The sequence below is a fragment of the Halichoerus grypus genome, chromosome 10 (assembly GCF_964656455.1).
Source record: "Halichoerus grypus chromosome 10, mHalGry1.hap1.1, whole genome shotgun sequence".
Taxonomy (NCBI): domain Eukaryota; kingdom Metazoa; phylum Chordata; class Mammalia; order Carnivora; family Phocidae; genus Halichoerus; species Halichoerus grypus.
In genome coordinates this window covers 125,391,042-125,410,262 of record NC_135721.1, presented here as the reverse complement: position 1 = coordinate 125,410,262, position 19,221 = coordinate 125,391,042, and the positions used below count along the sequence as shown (strand labels likewise).

Here is a 19,221-nt window from a genome sequence, read left to right as displayed (position 1 = left end):
TCCTTGCACCATGCCAGTACTTACTCCTCCTAAATTCCTCCCCACCATGGTTAGGAAGTGAGGTTTCTGGTTCATGTGCATAATACCATACCTGGTGGTTTCCAAAGGGCTAAGCTACAACCAGTAATGTTTGGTACTGATTCAAGGTGTCCTCAGAGAAAGGCTAAGCACATCAGTATTGCAAGGTCATCGTTGGGAGGATCTGTTATCATTACTTTAATAAAACAAAACATACCGACCGATGGCAAAGTGATTATAAACTCAGATTCCATCGTACAAAGGTCATGGATTCAAATTTCAGTTTCGCTCCTCACTATCTTGAGAAAGCTACCAAACTGCTCTAAGTGAAAACCTTGCTCATCTGGACAATGGGGTTATCAAAGTACCTCCCTGGAAAAATCACAATAAGGATGAAAACAGGTGGTAGCTGTAAGGAAAGGTCTTTGTGGGCAGCAACCTAAATGCCCATGCATTCCCAGAGAAAGAATAATTGCAGGTGGTGTGTACACGTGGTGGAATATCATACAGGAGTGAAAAAGACTAAGCTGGGGCTCCACACAGAGCAGGACGGACAAAGTCCTGCGCAAAGAGGCGGAAGGGTACCCAAAGTATGGTATCATTTCTATGAAGTGCAAAGCATACAAATCAATACTATATACTGTTTAAGGATACACACACATGCAATACACAGATGATAGTATGTATAGGATGAAAAACACAAATTTCAGAGAATGGCTGACTCTGGGGATGGTAGGGGGAAGGCACTTTGGGAAGTGGTACGCCGGGAGCTTCAACTGAGTTTGTAACGTTTGGTTCAGGGGTTGACATCCACTGTGGCCCATCCAAATCCAGCCCATCTTTTCGTGTTACCCGTGAGCTAAGAATGGCTTTCACATTTTTATTGTTTATTATTTTATTTTAGAGAAGGGGAGCAGAGGGAGAGGGAGAGACAGAATCTCAAGCAGGCTCCACACCCAGTGCTGAACCCAACACGAAGCTTGATCCCACCACCCTGAGATCGTGACCTGATCTGAAATCAAGAGCCGGATACTTCACCGACTGAGCCACCCAGGCGCCCTGGCTTTCACATTTTTAAATGGTTAGAAACCAACCAAAAGGAGGATAACTTCTGATGACATGTGAAAACTGCAGTGTCCATAAGCAAAGTGTTCTCCAAACACAGTCCTGCTCGTTGGTTGACTGGATCGTCTGGGGCTATGGTCACACTGCACCTTCTGAGTAGAGTAGGTGTGACAGAGACCCGCAAAGCTGAACATATTTAGTAATCGGCAGAAAAAGTTTGCCAGCTCCTGTTTTAGTTGAAACAGGGTGGTGGGCATACCACTGTGATGTGGCTACCGCACATCTTTGTGGGCCCGAAACACTTAATAATTAAAAAAAACAACAACAAAGAAATCTCTTATTCTAGGACTTACACATAGGAAGTACTTTATATACACTTTTTAATCTGATGAGAGAATTCCACACAAGTAAGCTCCTAGTGTTTATGTCTTTATGTTAGCTGGGAAACATTTGCCTGACGGGGAAAGAAGGAGCACTGTGACTTCTGGCCTCGGTCGCATTGCTTATTTATTTTACCAAGAGCTGCTGTCATCCTCAGGAGCTCAGAGCAGGAAGGGGCTTGTGAGTTCTAACTCTGGGACAGAGTACTGCTAACTAAAGCTTTCGGTGTGTTCACTGTAGACTTTTGCCTAACATCCTTGAAGGCCAAGCCAACATGGAAATCACCTTTATTTCCCCCACAACACCTGACACGGAATCTTGTTCATTCTGTCATCCTGTTACCATCTGCAGAAGGGTGGGAGGAAAAAAAAGATGGAAGGGAGGGAGGGAAGGAGGAAATCCATAATTGAGCGATTAGCTTCTTCAAACAAAATTTTTAAAAGTTCCCATTTATTCTCATTTTTCCACCCCATCTTAGACGATGACTCTAATGTATTAAATATGTAAATATGTCCCCTTATAAAATGATGCTGGATTGTTTTATGTGTGACTTGTGTTTTAATTTACATGAATAGTGCTGTGCATGAGATCTTGTCCTGTTTTTAGGCTTTTTCTTCCCACTCAGCACTATGATTTTATAATGTGTACATATTGCTGAATAGGCATCTAGCTTATAGTTAGAATTCCATGCTGTGTATTTACTCTATTGTATTTATGTATTGCCCTAGTGATAAACATCCAGGAAGCCTTCATCTCTTGGCTACTATAAAAAATGCTACAACGAACATCTTCATTAAAAAAAAACCATATATATATATATATATATATATATATATATATATACATACACACACACACACACACAGATATATATATAATGTGTATCTATATATGTGTGTTTATATACACACACATTCTTAAACGTATATATATACAAGGATGATTTCTGTCATTGGGTATATGTGAATTGAACTTGACCGACTACTAGTAGACAGTTCCTCACTAATTCCTGTGCTAATTTAGATTCCCGTCAGGAGTATATAAATCAGGGGCACCTGAGTGGCTCAGCTGGTTAAGCGTCCAACTCTTGGTCTTGGCTCAAGTCTTGATCTCAGGGTCATGAGTTCAAGCCCTGCACGGGGCTCCACACTGTGCATGGAGCCTACTTAAAAAAAAAAAAGTGCGTAAGTGTTCTAGTTTCATAAATTCTTGCTAACATTTGGCATTTCCAGCTTTCTAATTTTTTTTTTTAATTTTTTAAAAAGATTTTATTTATTTATTTGACAGAGAGACAGCGAGAGAGGGAACACAAGTAGGGAGAGTGGGAGAGGGAGAAGCAGGCTCCCCGCTCAGCGGGGAGCCCGATGCGGGGCTCGATCCCAGGACCCTGGGATCATGACCTGAGCCGAAGGCAGCCGCTTAACTGACTGAGCCACCCAGGCGTCCCTCCAGCTTTCTAATTTTTGTCAGGGGATGGGTGGAAAGTGATATCATACTTGTTTTACTTTGTATTTCCATGATTACTAGTGAGTTTAAGCACACAGTCACATAACTGTGGGACATGTGAGTTTCTGGGAACTGTCTATTTATATCTTTTATCTTTGCCCTTTTTTTTATTGGGTTTTCTTTTTGTCTTTTCTTGCTGATTTGCTGGAGTGTTCATTGCTGGTTTTAGATGCTGCAAATTTCTTTCCTTAAGTTTCCATTCATTTTCTTTATTTATGGTGTTTTGGAGATCAAAAAATTTCTAATATATTTGCCCAGTATTTTTTTTTCTAGGTGTAAAATTATTTCCCTAACCCTAGGATATTAAAATGTGTCCATATTTTAATTTGTTTATATTTTCATATTCACTTAGAATTTTAACTTTCATGCTTAAGTCTTTAATTCATCTGGAATCTTCCTTTTAATATGGCTTAGAGTTGCATTTTTCTCCAATATTGGAGAAAATAAAAATAAGCCATTTTTCCTAGTATGTAGTAAACTCTTCAACTGAGTTCACCTTCCAGCTATGATGGGATAGTTTGTAATTTTGGTTCAATCTCACTATCACAATACAAAATAAAAGCTATAAAACATTGTTTTAAGGTATCAGACAGCATCCAAGGGAGGGCTTGAGGGCCCAGGATCCCAGAGAGATGAGACATGGACTGAGTTAAGTCTGACTTTTGTCACTTTGCCCCTCAAAACATCTGCCAATTTTTAAGCACAGAAGATAAAAGAACAGCTTAGGGTTTACCCAATGTCATTGGGCTGGGGAGACAAAAACTGGAGTTCAGGGCTACTAAGGCAGCTAGAACCCAAGAAGCAGAGATCCTAGAGCTATGAGAACCACAGCGGAGTGAGCCTGACATTGCTGACAATTATAACCTTTGAGGAGTTTGGTGATACTGGGTTGGATGGGAGTGAGAGAAGCCAAACACAGGGAGGTAGCTAAGAAGACAAGAAATGAAGCAGAGCTTTTGGCAATCTCCCAGTACTAGGGAGGTGAAAATTGGAGTTCATGGTCCGTCAAGGATGAGAATCCTTGGTAAACACACCAGGCTTTTAACTGAGACCTTTGAAATGTCACTCCCTTAGAGTCTGGGCAAACCAAATGGATCCTGATTTGTCATCCAATTATCCCTTATTGGTTCAAAGTGATTTACCTCTAGTATCACCACCTGGCAGAAGAAAAGAAACTTTTCTTTTGGGGAAGGTACTACCTTCCAGAGTTTCCACAATTTTTCATACACAGTGTTCAGCTTTTAATAAAAATTACCAGGCATGCAAGGAGACAAGACCAAATGATCAAAAACTAAGACAAAAAACCAAACCCATAATAAGATTCAGATATTGGAGTTATCAAACACGGACTCCCCAACTACCTTGATAATATGATCAAGAAAATAGATTTAATTGGAGAATACTACTATAGAACTAGAATATTTTTTAAAAAATGAAAATTCTAAAACTGAAAAATACAATAATTGAAATTCAGAGCTCAACAGAGCAGTTGAACTACAGATTTGATGTAGCAAAAGAAAGGCATAATGAACTGGACGATAAGTCAGCAGACAAATCTCAGAAAGAAGGTTGGAAAGGAAAATAGGTTCAAAAAAAGCATAAAAATATATGGGACATGGAGAAAAGGTCCCGCATACATGTAACAGGGGCCACAGAAGGAAAGAAAAGAGAAAACAAATCAGAAACAATATTTAACAAGAAACTGACAGAAAATCTTCCAAGACTGATAAAGACATCAAGCCAATGCAATCAGCAAAGTTCTGCAAATCAGAAGAAAAATAAATACAGAGAAAAACACTCCTGAGCATATCATAATCAAACTATACACATGTGAGAATGTATTATCTTAAAAGCAGCCACAGGGTGAATAAAAGACAAATTATCGGGGCACCTGGGTGGCTCAGTCAGTTAAGCATCTGCCTTCAGCTCAGGTCATGATCTCAGGGTCCTAGGATTGAGCCCCATGTTGGGCTCCCTGCTCAGTGGGGAGCCTGCTTCTCCCTCTCCCCCTGCTCATGTGCTTTCTCACTCACTCTCTCTCTCTCTCTAAAATAAAATAAAAAGGAAATACAAATTATCTTTAAAGAAGGAATAATAAGACTTCTCTGCAAGTATGATGGAAACCAAAAAGCAATGGAATTTCATCTGCTAACCCAGAATTCTATGCCAGCAAAAAACCCTTCAAAAATGAAGACAAAAATGAAACAAACCAGAATTAAGATTATTTTTCACCAGTACATTTGCACTACAAAAGAATGCTTTGGAAACATGAAAATTTGGCAAAGGATGGAGAACAACATAAAAGGATAAATATATAAATAAGAGGGGGAAAAATGAAGTTTACATGTTCTAAGGACATTGCATTTTCCTGGAAGTGGTACAAGTACTAATTTATAGCAAACTTTAAAATTTATAAGGATGCATGCTCTAACCTTTAGAGTAACTACTTAAGAGAATAATAAAAAATGTATACCAACAAGTTAATAGAGGAGAAAATGGAACAATGAAAATACTTCATTAATCCAAAAGAAAGCAAGAAATTAGAGAAAAAGAAACAAAGAAGAGATGGAACAAATAGAAAAAAAATGATAGATTTAAATTCAAATTTATCAATAATTACATTAAATGTAAACATTTAATGTCCATTTACCTTACAGAATAAATACTCCCACTAAAAGATAAATATTACAAGACTGGATTGAAAAACTAACTGCATGCTTATTACAAGATATCCCTTTTAAATATAAAGACAAAGACTCACAGCAAAAAACTGTAAAAATCCACATGATGCAAACACCAAATAAAAGAAAGCTGACATAATTTCAAATAGACACGAAAATAAAAACCACTACTACAGATTTAGAAGAACATACTGTAATGATAAAAGAATGAAGATATAACGATTAGGAAGTTTGCCCTTCCCAAAACTAATTTGCATGCAATTGACTCTACAAAGGAATAAAGAGTCTAGAATTTTGTTAGGAATTCAAGATCCAACTTCAAACATACCAACAGCAATTCAAACACATCCTCCTTTGGAGAAAATAAGTAAGTATCACTAACAAAGCTAAAGCAATAGAAATGTTAGTTCTCACAAAGTAAACAGGACCCTGACAATCGTTCTTTCCTATTGCCAGCTAGAGCTTACGGGTACTGCTATCTTGCAGAAGCAAACTATTAACCACAAAGTATAGCAGTGTGAGCAGTTCAGTGAGAAAAACCCTTCCAAAAATTCTAATCATAGCTCCCACTTCCCAAGCACCCATTCCATGCCAGGCAATTTCCCCCATCACTTTGACATCACGTCCTTCAAATTCTCTCAACTACCCTGGGAGATATAATAGTCCGCCCTCTATTTCCCAACAGGTCAACTAAACACAGGTTTAGGTCTGGGCACAGCATAAGCACCAAGGAAACATGACTCATTCCTGTTTGGTGAACTCACCCTGTTCTGCCATGAGGATCTGAAAAGAAGTAAAATTTCAGCACACTGAGTTTCGGATTTGGGTTTTATGGGTCATATTGTTTTATTATTGAATTACATGGGGCAGCAGAGGAGGGAGGTTGATCTCTCTGGTGTTTTGAGGCCTCTGAAGGTCTTAACCTGGCCCTAATTATAGTGCTCATTTTACAGATAATAGAAATAAAAATAATGAACACTTGAAGAGCATTTAGTCTGGGGCCAAGAGCTCTTTGCATATATTGGCTTGTTTAATCCTATGAGGTGGGTAGAGATGAAGAGACTGAGGTTCAGAAAGTGACCTTCTAGTTAGTGGTAGAACCAGGATTCACAACCAGGTGGTCTGGCTCTAAGGTCTGTGGTGTATTTTTTTAATTAATTAATTAATTATTGAAGTACAGTTGACGTACAATGTCATATTAGTTTCAGGTATACAACATGGTGATGTGACAGTTCTTTACATTACTCAGTGCTCACTTGGATAAGTGTAGTCACCATTTGTCACCATACAATGTTATTACAATATTATTGGCTATATTCCCTATGCTGTACTTTTCACTTCCGTGACTTATTTATTTTATAATTGCAAGTTTATACCGCTTAAGCCCATTTACCTAATCTGCCCATTCCCCTACCCACCTCCCCACCCCCGGCAATCACATTGTATTTAATCACTCTGTATTTAAGAGTCTGTTTGTTTTGTTTTTTGTTTTGTCTTTTAGATTTTATGTATAAATGAAATCGTATGTTGTCTTTCTGTATCTTATTTTACTTAGTATAATACCTTCTAGGTCCACCCATTGCAAGAATGGGAAGATTTCATTCCTTTTTATGGCCAAGTAATATTCCATTGAGTGTGTGTGTGTGTGTGTGTGTGTGTGTGTGTGTATCTATATATGTATCTCACATCATTATCCATTCATCTATTGATGGGCACTTGGATTGCTTCCATATATTGGCTATTGTTAATAATGTTGCAATAAACATAGTAGTGCATATACCTTTTCAAATTAGTGTTTTCATTTTCTTTGGGTAAATATCCACTAGTGGAATATCTAGATCATGTGGTATTACTATTTAATTTTTTGAGGAACCGCCATACTGTTTTCCACAGTGGTTGCACCAACTTACATTCCCACCAACAGGGCAGGAGGGTTTCCTTTTCTCTGTGTCCTTGCCAATACTTGTTATTTCTTGTCTTTTTGATACTAGTCACTCGGACTGGTGTGAGGTGATATCTCATTGAATCTATAGATTGCTTTGGGTAGTATGAACATTTTAACAATATTAATTCTTCCAGTCCATGAGTATGGTATATCTTTCCATTTGTATCATCTTCAGTTTCTTTCATCAATGTTTTATCGTTTTTAGAGTATAGGTCTTTTACTTCCTTGGTTAAATTTATTCCTAGGTATCTGAATCCCTTTAGTGCAATTATAAATGGGACTGTTTTAAAAATTTTCTTTCTGCTACTTTGTTATTAGTGTATTGCAACACAGCAGATTTCTGCATATTAATTTTGTATCCTGCAACTTTACCGAATTCACCTGAGTTCTAATAGTGTTTTTGTGGAGTCTTCAGGGTTTTCTATGCACAGTCTCATGTCATCTGCAAAAGTGACAGTTTCACTTCTTCCCTATCTTCTTTTCATTTCTTTTTCTTGTGTGATTGCTATGGCTAGGACTTCCAGTACAATGTTGAATAAAAGTGGTGATAGTGGACATCCCTGTCTTGTTCCTGATCTTGGAGGAAAAGCTTTCAGTATTTTACCACTGATTATGATGTTAGCTGTGGGTTTTTCATATATAGCCCTTATTATTTTGAGGTATGTTCCCTCTAAACGTGCTTTTTTGAGTTTTTATCATGAGTGGATGTTGAATTTTGCCAAATGCTTTCTCTGCATCTATCAAGATGATTATCTGGTTTTTATCCTTCCTCAATATATCACATTGATTGATTAGTGAAAACTGAATCACCCCTGTATTCCTAGATTAAATCCTAATTGATCGTGATGAATGATACTTTTGTATCATTTTGTGATGAATGATTCGATTTGCTAATATTTTGTTGAGAATTTCTGCATCTATGTTCATCAGGGATAGGTCTGTGCTCTTAACCATAGCTTGCAAGTAAAACTGGGTCAAAAATTGAACCCAGGGCCGATCCAGCGCCAATATCCACTAAGCCACCTGGTCAGAGCTCTGGCTTTGTCATGTGCTACATGGGTTCAAATTCCAGCTATGCGTCTTATCAGTTGTATGACCTTGGGCGAGTTATGTAACTTCTCTGAACCTTATCCATAAGGATGGAGAAAATAATAGTACCTTCCCCAGCAGATTATGTGCAGATTAAGTTAGAGAATGCATTCACACAGACAAAAGACACAATTAGTTTCATTCCGGGGAGATACTAGGAACTGTCATGAGGATCACCTAGAAACCACTGGTTCCTATTGTAGTTTGATGGGCAGAGTTGAATTCTCTTGCAGTTTGTGGGGAGGCTGCCCTCACTCACATTCTCTCCCTTCTCCCCTGCTCACAATTACCTGAAATAGGATAACAGCTTATTCTCTTTGCAGGGGAGGGAAGAGAGAAATCAGACAATCTTAACAGAGTCTGGAGGGGAGGAGAAAGACTTAGCTTCTCTTTCATGAAGGCAGGGAAAGGAAGCAAAGGCATGGGATTCATTTACAAAAACAATTTCCCCCCTGTTGCATTGTTGCAAAACCCTGATACCCCTGCTGCTGCAGAACCAGACCAAGAGGAGTGGGAAGAAAGAGGCATTCAAAAGCCCCCGCCCTCTGGCCTTCTCTTTGGCCTGCTGCTGCCAGGGGCTTGCACCATTTGTTACCCTTGTCACCACCCCTGTCCCCGGGGACTGAGAAGCACTGGGGGAGCATGGGGCTGCTGGAAGAGCCCAAGAGATGACAGCTGGAGGGTGGGGGGTAGGGGGGACTTCAAAGGCTATGAAGGATCAAAAGCAGATGGAGGGTCCCAGGCGGGTGGGTGGCTCACCTTTCCACACCCCCCGAGTGCCCTGGCTACCCTGGCTGAGAACAGTGGCCCAGCCCCGCTGGATGGAGAGGACAGATGGCCAGTCGGCCAAGGGGACTTCAGAGACGGCCAGTTCCCAGCATCTTTCAAGGGCTTAGAAATCCAAACCTGCTAACAGCAATCACAAGCTTCTGGATAGACAACAGCTGTGGCCCAAACCTGGAGGTTTCTGGCTGCCTCCACCACCCCCATTTCATTTCATTCAAAGTACATCTGCTAATCACAAACTTGGCTCTGCCCCAGCCTCCCCCATCTGGTGGGGGGGGGGCAGTTGCTCACACCAGAAGCCCAGGACTGTTCCCCCCTCCTCGCTCTCCTCCAGCTCTCACATCCAACCCGTCACCAGGTGTTGTTAAGTCTACCTCGGAAAAATCCACAGAATGCGCTGACTGTTCTCCACCTCCATGGGTAACGCCTGGCCCAAGCCACCACCATCTCTGTCCTGGACAGCCACCGCAGCCTCTGTGCCCGTTTCTGTCGGGCCACTCTAGCCTCCCTCCGGTTTGTTCTCTGGGCAGCAGCCTCAGGAGCTCCTGACAACATAAATCTGAACCTGCCTTCCTCATCGCATCCTTGCTTATAACCTCTGATTGTTCTCAGAATGTGACAGGCTTTAGAACACAGCCTTGATCTGGCCTCCCTGCAAGGGAGGTCTCATTCCGGCATGCTGGCCTTTCTCTCATTCCACGCTCCCTCCTGACCTGAGGCCTTTGCACATGCTGTTCTCTCTGCCTGGAACACCATTCCCTCCTGCTCGCCCTTCAGAGGTCTCAGCTACCATGATTTCCCCAGGCCCTCCCTGAGTAGGGCCCATCCCTCTGCACCCACCTCCACAGGGTCATGTCCCTCTCTATACACCAGTCACCCAATTTTTGGGTGGGTGTTCGGATGTCATTTAATTTCTATCTGTCTTCCTTACCAGACTGTATACTCCCTGGCAAGGATTCTATTTTGTCCACCATTACATTCCCCAAAACTGCAGGGCCTGGCCTTTGATAGCTCTTTAATAAATATTTCTTGGAGGGGTGCCTGGGTGGCTCAGTCGGTTGAGTGTCTGACTTCAGCTCGGGTCATGATCTCGGGGTCCTGGGATGGAGCCCTGCTTGGGGCTCTGTGCTCAGCAGGGAGTCTGCTTGTCCCTTGGCCTCTTTCCCCCACTTGTGTTCTCTCTGCCTCTCAAATAAATAAAATCTTAAAAAAATAAATACTTCCTGAATAATGAATGAACTGCTATATGAATAAATGTATTCATTCAACCAATATTAATCGTCTGCTATTTGTGCCAAACACTGCTGGTCACGGCCACTGTCACTACCCTGGACGATGTACACATTTACATTACCTGTCGGGCCCCTCCAGGCACTGAGTTTGAGACCCTGGGTTTATTCTTCTTCCTAGCATTAGGCCTCCGTACAGTAGGACATGGTCAGCAGTATGTGGACATTGGATGCTACTGCCCCCTGGTCCCTCCCAGAAGGGAGAAGTGGCCCAAAAGCTCCAGCCCCAATAACACAAAGTGTATGTGAACTACGGTTATTTACTATTAAGCTCTGCCTGGCTGTCATGCCCTTGGCAGTCCTGCTTGTCCCCCTCTTAGGCTTTTTCCCCAGCTTTATTGATATACAACTGACATACTGTGTAAGCTTAAGGTGTACAATGAGATGATTCGATACATGTATATATTGCAAAATGAATCTGGTGGTCCTGCTTTGAGATTGGAAAGCAGGAGGAGAAAGTGGAAATGTCTAGAGCCACAGCATGAAGAGGAGTGGGGGCAGGGTGGGGGCAGGCTAGGAGCAGTGTGGGTACTGGTATTTTGACCTGGTTTTGTGGCAAGAGTATGTTTTATTTCCTTGGGGGAACGGCATCTCCCCCACTCTCTGCCTGTATGGCTTGGGTGGGGCTGACACTACCAATAGGCCTTGAGCCTGGCAATTAGCATCTCCTACTCCTCAGTCTACAGGGATTGGCTCAGGGATGGGGATCACATGAGCCAATGGGGCCAGTGAGAGGCCCCGGATGGATGGTTGGAGAGGAGATGCTCTTTCCTACTGGACATGAACCTTGGGAGGTGTCTACCTAGAGCTGGTGGCAGTGAGGGTCCCCAGACTCCCTCTGAGTAGCAGAGTCTTGGAAGACTATGACCCCCGTTCTAGTACATGTGCACCACATCCTCAGTGTTCAGTGGAAAAAGTAGAATAGGAATAAACTGTAAGTTCAGTCCGTGAAATCTGGGGGCTGCTGTTACTGTGGCCAATTTCAGCATCCACAGGGAAAGATCCCACATGCTGCCCTGGTGAGGTGACAAGCTGCCCCTCCTGTCCACATCTGCCTCCCCCAGCCTGTCTCCCTTACAGTGGGGAAGGTGTCACTTAATAGAAGTTGTAGGGGCAGGTGTAAGGATACCTTCCCCTCTCCCTGGACGAACAAGGGGCTGTCAGTCTCCTTTGCAAAGGCGAGAGAGAAGGATGAAGTAGGGCACAGCAGATGCTAAATCCATCCACTGGTTCATTCATTGAGTCAGGCTGCTGATGGTTTAGATCCACTGACTCTATTTACATTGCGTATCAAAAAAGAAAGGTGGCTATTCATTCAGTAATTTTTTTTCACCTTATTTTTTTGGACAGCCAGGAACTGTTCTAGGCACTGGGGATACAGCATTGAATCAGACAAGTTCCCTGCTCTCATGAAGTCCATATTCTAGAGTGGGATTTTGTATCCAGTCTCAGGGGGAATTCATCAATGGGCGACCCAGATATCGATCACACAGTTGCACAGATGGGTCTCCTCCTGCTGAGAAGATAACTGTATGACCTTCTCTTAAGAGAAATTTTTAACAACCAGGTAATATCTCAAAACATTTGTAAATACATTTTTAAAATTTCAGATAAAATTCAAATCGCCTTTGGCCACAATCTCCCACCAGCTGTAGCCACAGTTACTAACAGGATGAATGGCACTGCAGACCTTCTCCTAGTCATAAACTCAAACACCCACGTGTTTCCTTAAAAACACATAGTATTGTTTTGTCAGTGTCATTGATCTGTGCCTCCTGTTCCAGGACTTTTTTTTTTTTACTCTAATAATAAAATAGCTTGATGTTCATTCAATGTCACAATACAGACATCTAGCCTATTCTTGTTACCTGCTGCATAGGATTCCCTGGTATGTCTACACTGCAGTATTCTGGCCACTCCCCAAGTTTCTTAAGTCTTGGGGGCTTATGCGTGCAGTTCCCTGGGAGTGATACCCCAAAGTAAAATTGCTGGCTCTAGCTTTAAAATCGCAAAGGACGTTTGCAAATTGCCCCTCGGAGTGGTTGATCCAATTTATATTCCCAATGGCCATGTCTCGTTTTCACATCTTGCACAGGTTTCTACTCCTGAAATGAGAGCTTTTTATCCAAAACTCTTTTAGGAAGACATAAACAATTTCAGAAACCCGCCTCCACAGCATCACTGTTCAGCCAAGCAGATGAAGTTCTAGGGAGTCGTGTGTCAGAAAGGAAAAGCAGGGGCGCTGGGTGGCTCAGTCAGTTAAGTGTCTGCCTTCGGCTTGGGTCATGATCTTGGGGTCATGGGATCGAGCCCTGCATCAGGCTCCCTGTTCAGCGGGGAGCCTGCTTCTCCCTCTCCCTCAGCCCCTCCCGCTGCTTGTACTCTCTTGCTCTCTCTCTCAAATAAGTAAATAAAATCTTTAAAAAAAAGAAGAAAGGAAAACCAGCCTGGGTCTGGCATCTTAGTTCCAGAACAAGCTCTCTCACTCATGCTTGATAAATTCTCAATCATATGAACTTGGTGCAGAATAAAAATGGTTGATGGGATAGTTTTACAACGCTTCCCTCATTCTTGATAGCATGTGAAAACAAGGGCCCACTGTTTTTGTAATCCTGTTTTGCTATCCATGGGATCTTTTTTTTTTTTTTTTAAGATTTTTATTTATTTATTTAACAGAGATAGAGAGAGAGCACAAGTAGGAAGAGCGGCACACAGAGGGAGAGGGAGAAGCAGGCTCTCCGCCGAGCAGGGAGCCCGATGCGAGGCTCGATCCCAGGACCCTGGGATCATGACCTGAGCTGAAGGCAGACGCCTAACCGACTGAGCCATCCAGGTGCCCCGGGATCTTTTTTTTATAACTTTTTATTTTGAGATTACAGATTTACAAGAAGTTGCAAAACATAGTACAGAGAGGTCCTGGGTATCCTTCCCTCAACTTTCCCCAAGTGATTCCCTCTTACATAACTCCAGCACCATATCAAACCCAGGAAACCAGCATTGGGGCTGCGTGAGTGTGTGTGTAGCTTAGTGTCATTTTATTACACGTGTAGATGCATGTAACCACCACTGCAATCAAGACACTGGACTATTCCGTTTACCACAAAGACCTCAACTTGTGCTCTCCCTTCACAGGGATGCCCGCCCTCATGCCCCGGACCCCCAGACACCCTTAACCCCTGGCAATCACGAATCCATTCTCCATCTCTGAAATGTCATCTTGAGAATGGAATCATGCAGTATATGACCTCTTGAGATTGGCTTTTTTGTTGTTAACATGACTCAAGTTCAGATGACTGCAATTTTATAATGCATTTTCCAATATTTACTAGGCCCATAAGGGACAGCCTTCAAAAAAGCACCCAATGTGCAGTGACAGACTGAGACAGGACCACACACGTTTTGCTGACTTCAGGTTGGGTTCAGCAAAGCCCTGGAGCAAAATGCAAAACTTTATAGAATATTTCTCATGCGGAGCCATTAAAAAAAAAAAAAGCCCCAACCCACAACCAACAAAACAAGGCACAAAGTAAAGTAGCAAGGACTTTCACTGTAAGGGAAGGCCTCCCCTTGCCAGTAATGGCTGGAGAACGTCAAGGGCTGGAGGCCACGGGGAGCCCCAGGCCCCCCCAAGGGGCAGCTGAGCAAGCAGCAGGCGAGATGCAGCATTCTCTCAGCTGCAAAGACATTTCGTTTTGAGTGTGCAGTGCTCACCCTCCGTAGGTACCACCCCAGCAGCACTGTTCCTTTCTTTTCTTTTTTTTTTTTATTTAAATTTTTTTATTGTTATGTTAATCCCCATACATTACATCATTAGTTTTAGATATAGTGTTCCATGATTCATTGTTTGTGCATAACACCCAGTGCTCCATGCAGAACGTGCCCTCCTCAATACCCATCACCAGGCTAACCCATCCTCCCACCCCCCTCCCCTCTAGAACCCTCAGTTTGTTTTTCAGAGTCCATCGTCTCTCATGGTTCGTCTCCCCCTCCAATTTCCCCCCCTTCATTCTTCCCCTCCTGCTACATTCTTCTTCTTCTTTTTTTCTTTCTTAACATATATTGCATTATTTGTTTCAGAGGTACAGATCTGAGATTCAACAGTCTTGCACAATTCACAGCGCTTACCAGAACACATACCCTCCCCAGTGTCCATCACCCAGTCACCCCATCCCTCCCACCCCCCACCACTCCAGCAACCCTCAGTTTGTTTCCTGAGATTAAGAATTCCTCATATCCGTGAGGTCATATGATACATGTCTTTCTCTGTTTGACTTATTTCGCTCAGCATAATACCCTCCAGTTCCATCCACGTCGTTGCAAATGGCAAGATCTCATTCCTTTTGATGAGCACTGTTCCTTTCTTGTTCACCCAGCCACAGTCCACTGCAATGACCTGGACCTCCTTCGGACCATGGAGAGACGCGTTCTGAAGCTACAGACCTGGGCATCTTAATTTGAGTGAAGGGGAACGGGTGAGAGAGAAACACTGGAGAAACTGAATACTAAAAACCGAATTTTAGAATATCTTCATTTTTTTTAAAAGATTTTATTTATTTGAGAGTGAGTGCACGAGCAGGGGGAGTGGGAGAGGGAGAAGCAGACTCCTTGCTGAGCAGGGAGCCCAAAGTGGGGTTTGATCCCAGAACGCTGGGATCATGACCTGAGCCGAAGGCAGACGCTTAACTGACTGAGCCGCCCAGGTGCCCTATAGAATATCTTCATTTTAACCCAAATCCTTATTTGTGCCCCCAGGAAGCTGAAAAATAGTAATAATAATAGTTCACATGCTGTCTAAAAGCCAGGCACTGTTTTGAGTGCTTTTTGTATTTGAGCTCACTTAATTTCCCCAACAGTCCCTATGAGATCGGCAGAATGAAGATCCCAATTCATAGATAAGAAAATTAAGGACAGGAAGTTTAAGTCACTTGCCTAAAATCAGCTGTAAGTGGCAGTGATGGACTTAAAGCCAGGAAGTCTGACTCCGAATGTTCTGCTCTCTGCCATCTGCCATTGACTACGGCAGATGTCTCAGCATTAATCTTTCCTAGTGACTGATCTCTAATTACATCGTTACCCTGAAATTGAAGGGGCCATGCACTGATTTGTACGTTTTAAAATATTCTTCTTCTAGTTTTGAGGTTGGCTCCATTTTATGCCATTTCATACGGAGAGGTTTCTTTTCTCCTTCTTTTGCAAGATGGTTTCACGGTAAGGGCTAGAAGTTTTTTTTAAGGAAAAACTCCAAACATACGCAAAAGCAGACAGAACAGTAAAATAAATCGCCGAGCACCTTCCAGATTCAACATTTTTCAAGATTTGACCACATGTGTATCTTCTTTTTTTTTTTTTTTTTTTTTTAAAGATTTTATTTATTTATTTGAGAGAGAGAGAATGAGAGACAGAGAGCATGAGAGGGAGGAGGGTCAGAGGGAGAAGCAGACTCCCCGCCGAGCAGGGAGCCCGATGCGGGACTCGATCCCGGGACTCCAGGATCATGACCTGAGCCGAAGGCAGTCGCTTAACCAACTGAGCCACCCAGGCGCCCTATATCTTCTAAGCTTTTTGATATATTTTTCTCTTCGGTGACGTCGTTAAGGCAAATTCAAACTTGAAGTCTTTTCTCTCTGTTATACTTCATTAAAAAATTTGGACACTTTCTTTTATTACATCTAACAAAATTCACAATAATTCCTCATGTCTTCTTGAACACAGTATGGTGATAGATGGGGACTACACTTATCATGGTGAACATTTCGTGAACTACATAATTGTCAAATCACTATGTTGCTCACCTGAAAACCAATATAATACTCTTTCAACAATACTTCAATTATAAAAAAAAAAACACCAAAAGATTCAAGATCTAAACAAAGTCCACACATTATGTTTGCTTATTATGTCTCTTACATTTATTTAGTTTAGAACAGCCTCCCCTCCTTTTAAAAAATATTTTATTTATTTATTTGAGAGAGAGAGAACATGTAAGCACAAGTGGGGTGGGGGGCGAGGCAGAGGGAGAAGCAGCAGACTCACTGCTCAGCAGGGAGCCTGATGTGGGGCTCGATCCCAGGACCCTGAGACCATGACCTGAACTGAGGCAGACGCTTAACCGACTGAGCCACCCAGGCGCACCCCATCCCCCTTTTTATACAGAATACCAACAGAGTTGAAGAAACTAGGTTAGTTGTCTTGTAGACATCTCATGTACTGGATTTTTCTGTTTGCTCCCTCATGGCATTGTTAACTTATTTCTCTTTCTACCATACTTCCCACAAATTCTCTTTAAAATATGAGGAGGTTCAGGGGTGCCTGGGTGGCTCAGTTGGTTGAGCGACTGCCTTCGTCTCAGGTCCTGATCCCGGGGTCCTGGGATCGAGTCCTGCATCAGGCTCCCTGCTCAGCAGGGAGTCTGCTTCTCCCTCTGCCCCTGCCTGCCACTCCCCATGCTTGTGCTCACTCTCTCTCTCTCTCTGTGTCAAATAAATAAATAAAATCTTTTAAAAATAATAAAAATAAAATAAAATAGGAGGAGGTTCAGATTAATGGGGGGAGCAGTAATGCTTCAGAATGGTGCTAAGTTCTTTCCGCGACATCACATCAGAGGGGCGTGATGTCCAGGGTCTCCTTCCTACTAATACTAATAGAGGTCTCAGGTCTGCTTCTGCCATTATGAAGTTCCCCATAAACCTTTGATCTAATGGCTTCATCCCACTAATGCTCATGACCTGAACTGATTATTTCATTAGGGATTTAGAAATTTAAAAAAATATATTTTTAAAGAAGAACGAGAAGAACATTACAATAATATTAACACATTTGTTTAGCATCTATATTCTTGCAAATTGCTGTCACAGATCTCTCCTCACTGCACTTCCCCCAACCAGTCCACAAGCCAGCGGGAACCCAGAACAATGGGGTGACAAAGCAGGCCTCCTTGGGTGCCCAGGGGCTTGGGTTCAAATCCCGGCTCTGCCACTTACTGGTGGTACGGGATCTCGCTTGGTTTCCCTGCCTCAAGTTTCTCACCTGTCAAATGGGGATACAGATGGTCCCCATGGCTTAGGGCTTTTTGAAGATGAATGACTTGCTACTTGTCAAGTTCTCAGAACAGAAGAGGAACCAGAGGGAACTCTCTTCTCCACCCTTACAAGTGAAGACAGGGCCAGTAAGTTGAGTAAATGGCCTCAGGTCCCACAGCTAATGACAGCCACAAGCATAAATCTCATTCCCCTGCATTCCATTGTCTCCATGGGATGTCTTCCCACATTTTGAAAATAATTGCAAATAATTAGGAAAAACATCTTTTGGCCATAATGGCTCAGAGTAATACCTACACAGCTTAATAGAACACCTGATCCACGGCCCCATACCACATGGGCCCTAGCACCCCTCCAACTGCACCTCCTGGGGGGTTCTGCCCCGACTCCCGTTCCTGCAGGGATGCTACCCCTTTTGCTATGACTCAGACCTAGTGAGTTGGTTCCTGCCTCATGGTTTTGCACAGGCTGTTCCTTCTGCCACAAATCCTCTTCCCCAGATCTTTCCTGACTCGTCTCTTGCTTCATTTAGGTGTTTTCTCTCTCAAATGTCACCTACTCAGAGATGCTTTCCCTGATCATATTATCAAACCCATTCCTCCATCTTTCCAACCAGACCCTCCACCTTCTATCTTCTGACCCTGCTCTATCCGTCTTTACAATTCTTTTTTTAATAAAGATTTTATTTATTTATTTGAGTGAGAGCATGGGGGGGGAGGGAAAAGGGAGAGGGAGAAGCAGACTCCCTGCTGAGCAGGGAGCCCGATGTGGGGCTCGATCCCAGGACCCCGAGATCATGACCTGAGCCGAAGGCAGATGCTTAACCAACTGAGCCACCCAAGCACCCCTCATCTTTACAATTCTGATCAATATCTTAAAATGTGTTGTATATTTGTTCACCTTCTGAGGGGAGAGCGACTTTGTCTTCTTCACTGCTGCATCCTTAGCATTTAATACAGTAACTGCAATTGGCACTAAATAGTCAGCAGTAAGTAGCAGTTAAATGACTACTAGGGACACTGCAGCCTCACAGTGTCATATGCAAGGACCATGCACGCACTGGTTAGCAACAGCGATTTTTATAGTTAATTCTTTTTACAAAAGAAAGAGAAATACTGGCTCATGGTAAGAGAGCTGAATAGACATATAACCTAAAAAGACAGACTTCCCCCCACTGGTCTGTGATAACCATCATTCACAGTTTGGGGTACACATAACGTAAGAGTATGTTAGGTGGTCCCCAGTATTCTCTCTCTTCTCACCTTCTTATACAATAAAAGAATTCCTGATTCTTACCAGGGCATGCAGCCACCCAGAGCATTTTGCAGCCTCCTTTGCAGTTAGGTTGTGGCCATGTGCCTAAGTATGGTCAACAGGATGGAATCGAAAGCAATGCATTCAACATGTAGGCCACACCCTTAAAG

General features: G+C 42.6%; 1 protein-coding gene across 1 annotated transcript in view; it reads right to left on the bottom strand.

The window, feature by feature from the left end:
- EYA2 (EYA transcriptional coactivator and phosphatase 2) overlaps positions 1–19,221 on the bottom strand; it is a 265,039-nt gene that overhangs the window by 182,098 nt on the left and 63,720 nt on the right. The gene's annotated exons all lie outside the window — the stretch shown is intronic.